We start from the raw sequence: 4,215 nt of genomic DNA on the forward strand, positions 1-4,215 counted from the left end.
CTCTGTAAGAGTAGAGCTATGTAAAGGTACTTATAATTTACCAAGGTAAATGGATAGTTTACCCAAAGCAGCAACATTTTTAGTGATAGCTGTATTTTGCAAATCCAAAAATGTTAAATGGCTTGTAATATCCGTCTCATACGGATCCACACATGTTAGCAGCTCTCTAAGTATTTTTTAGGCAGATATTTTAGATGTAACAATGTTACGATCTAGTAGGTATAATGTTACCTCCAAGTTTTCCACGTTAACATGCTAACATTTGCAAATAAGCTCTTAGAACAGTGCAGCTAAGCCTGATGGGAATGAAATTAGTTGTGCAGATGTTTGGTCACAAACCAAAATCTTGGACCATGTATGGCAATACATCTAATAGCTGTTGAGAAATGTCCAAATGTCACACTTGTCTTGGCACTTTAGGAAAAGTCAGAGGATCTCCAAAGCGTATAGGATTAATTCTCAAAATACCTCCAACATTGCGGTTAGCAAAACATTTTCGAGATTTTACAATATTGTTTTAAATTATTAGAAATATCTTACCTGACATATTGGTATTTCCCTTGTGGCTGAGGCCATTGGTGTGGAGGGAGGCTGATCGGGACTGGGGGGCACAGCTGGTAGGAACAGGAATAAAAGTGGGGTCCAAATCCAAAATGAGCTGGTTCAGCTGTTCAATGGACTCATCAATGTCTGTAGTTAATGAAGACAAATCCTCTTCTTGGCAAGACAAACCCTGTCTAGTATTGACGGACTGTATGTTGTGGGTAACGTATGTGCTAAGTGGGACGTTATGTGTGCTGTCCTCGTCCTCCAGTCCCCTTTGCACTGCCTCCCTGCTGCTGAATCCTCGAGGTGGTGTCCCAGGAACTACCAGAGGTGGAGGCCTCTCTTTCCTCAACCTGTTTAACCTCTCGCCCCCATCAACTTGAAGGTGAATATCGGAGACGACGTCAACCATTTGCTGCTGCCGAACCCAGGAGTGCGTGGAGTACTCGGTGTGTGACGATGTCTGAGTCTCGGGCAGGTTCTCAGAGGAGAGGGAGCAGATGCTGCTTGAGCTCAGCACGTCTGAAACAGGAGCCGGCTCACCGTCAACCTCGTCCTCATCATCTAATATATCCGTTTCCCTCTCGCTGGATGAAGCCTCTCCATTGATAGTGTGCCATTCCTCCAGTCATCTCCCCTCGACCTGAAGCAGCGAGCTCTGTCATGACCTCCAGAAGAGGTTGAACAATCTCAAAGTCCACCCCAGGGAACAGCCTGCCGGCCTGGGTGCCCTTCTCCCGTGCAGCCCCTCTCCTCGGTCCGGCTGCGGCCCACCCGTGTGAGGCTACAGACAGGCCTGAGTCACTGCTGGCAGACGGAGCGCGGTCGCTCCAGCCGGGGCTGCTGGCGCTCAAGTGGAACGAAGCACCTTGCTCAATATTCTTTCTCACTCCAGGGTCCAGGACATGAGGTGGGGCTGTGAAGACAAAAACAAAAAGGTCAGAAGAAGATGTATATGTTGACAGAAGAGTGAAGACAGGTGGGAGCGTGACCTGTTGAAGCACGGGTAGCTTTGCTGTCAGAAGTCAAGTGGACATGATGAGTGAACTACAAATAACAGACAAAGCGTTTTTTAAATATTAAGAAACATGGCATCATTTTAGGAACTAATTACCTGTACATCAAAATAAGGGCTTTACCTAACTTTCTTTATACAGTAGATTTTATTATCAATCATGTTTTCTATTAATTAATAAATCACGTGGTCTAAAAACGTCATAGAACTCAAGAAGTCCCAAAGATATTCAATTCCCAAGAGAAATGGCGAGCATTCACGTTTTGCAATATTCATTGCACCTTTTATTGATTCAATTGGAAATTCTTCTCGCTGTAAATAAAGTTAAACATTCTCAAAAAAGCTGTGCAGCAGTTCGATCAATTTGAAGTTTACAGCAGCATATGTTAGGCAATAGTTTTACAGATACACAAAGTGTATTGATGTCACCTGATGATTAAAACTGAAAGCAAAAGTCCTGTTTAGTAATATGGAAACTGTTCACAGAGATATTAGTGACTGAATCATAATATAATATTTGTACGTAAAGTAGAAAGTACACCTTTGGATTGAGGATATTCTTACTATATATGACTCCATACCTGCCCCAATACTGTATGTGAGTCACAGTGACTAAAACACACACAGACACACACCTGTTGGACCCCAGCCATCACTCCAGACACACTCCATGTAGATAACACAGAGGCTCTTTGTGTGGGCTGTCGGATGCATATGTGTGTCATTTGTGTATGCGTGTGTCACGCAAAGGACATGTCTGTCATAGACGTGTAGCTGAGATCAGGTAGAGCTGATTGCGCGTGCATGCACACACACACACACACACACCACACACACCACACCACACACTAAACTGCACTGTGTTATACATACTTAGACTGTCTGTACTTTTTTTTATAAATACTAGCTCTTAGAAGGCTTGGATACAATAAGGGGCCAAGAACCTACAGGTACAAATGATGAAAAGCTAAATACAACCTTTAATTTCTTGGAATTGAACATGGAACGTCTTTGAATGTTTGATGTTTAAGTAGCTATGATAATCCTGTTTAATTAATCCATATTCACAGATGTTTATTACAATTATTATGATAATGGCTTCATCGTTAAAGTACATTTTTTCAAACAAAAATGCCAAACAATTGTGAGGATTTTCTGCTTTTTTTGTCAAATACGACAGTAAATTATATTTGGAATGGATATAAGAGTTTGTTTCCATTTACTGACATTTTATAGATCAAATAATGCATCTCATATCAAAGAATATGGATTGTCCGTTGCACCCCTAAGGCTTACCAAACGGTAGCATACTACAACTAGACAGACAAGATCTTTTCTGATAGGGGTTGTTACATTAAGATGAGATAAGACTCGTACAGAGACTGCAACAATACATATAGTGCATACCAGAGCTGTATGAGCACAGCCTCTGAAGTCCAGAGAGGCAATAAAACTCAAATACCAGACATGCATGGTAAACCCTCACAGCTGGTCTGCTAGGCACACACACACACACACACACACACACACACACACACACACACACACACACACACACACACACACACACACACACACACACACACACACACACACACACACACACACACACACACACACACACACACACAGATAGTAGTACTGTACGTTCACACACTGATCTTTACTGTATAACTTTCACAATACTATAAAAAGCTTCTGTAAAAAGGACACTAAAATGCCCAACTAACATCAAAAAGCAGCTTACTTACTCACCAGCAGTCAGGACTTAACTTTCACTGTTGCCACTGCAGACTAGAAACAGGATGCAAATGCTTGCTGAAGCCTCCCTCCGGAGTCAGAGGAAGAGGAAAAGAGAAACAGATGACAAGCGGAAAGGAAAGAGGGGTGCAAGGACCGGGACAGAATGAAAAGGATGAGGCGCCAGACAGAAAGAGAAAGGGAGGCTGAAAAAGATTCAGACCGGCTTGGTTAGTAGTAGCTCCTCTGCTGTCGTCCTCTCAGGCTGCCGCAGGAAGACAAGCAAAGAACATTCTTTCTCTGAAGGTGCTAACAGCCCCCCTGCATCCCCCCACCTCCCACTCTCTCTTTCCCCTCTCATGTCACTCCTTCTGCACTACAAATCCCCGCCTTCCCCGTCCGTCACTACGGAACCAAGCTCCGCTTTGCCTCATCCCTCCTCCTCTTTCCTACCCCCCTGCATCCTGTCCCGGCTGACACAGGTACAGGCAACGCTGTGCAGAGTGTGTGCACTCATGCGTGTGTAAATGTGCGAGGGGGGAACGCAGTAGGAAACTGTTGGATGGATCATTCACTAGACTGCATGCACACAGGTGGAAGCACATGATGCACTTTCAAGTAAAGAAACAAAGGACAAAGACCTTGAGCTGGCCAAATACGGAGAGGGGAATGTAAACATGGGGGTGGGTTCTGGAGAGACTTGTGTACAGAAGGGGGATGGGGATACATTGGAAATATTGCAACCTGCAACTTGAACCTGAGAGCAACATGCTTCAGCTAGAAAACAAGGAGACCAGATAAAGGGGAAGAGTAGACAAGAAGATGGAGTGATAGAAGAAGTGGAGTGGGCTGAGAAGGTAAAGTAGAACCACCTGTGGTTGAAAACAACATTCTTGCGACTGCTGGCTGCGTTG

At 44.0% G+C, this 4,215-nt stretch overlaps 1 pseudogene; it reads right to left on the reverse strand.

Moving 5' to 3' along the window:
• Window positions 1-240: 240 nt before the first annotated feature.
• Window positions 241-4,215, reverse strand: part of LOC117441186 (tensin-3-like) — a 21,105-nt pseudogene continuing 17,130 nt past the window's right edge.

The sequence above is a fragment of the Pseudochaenichthys georgianus genome, unplaced genomic scaffold, assembly GCF_902827115.2.
Source record: "Pseudochaenichthys georgianus unplaced genomic scaffold, fPseGeo1.2 scaffold_1551_arrow_ctg1, whole genome shotgun sequence".
Lineage (NCBI taxonomy): Eukaryota > Metazoa > Chordata > Actinopteri > Perciformes > Channichthyidae > Pseudochaenichthys > Pseudochaenichthys georgianus.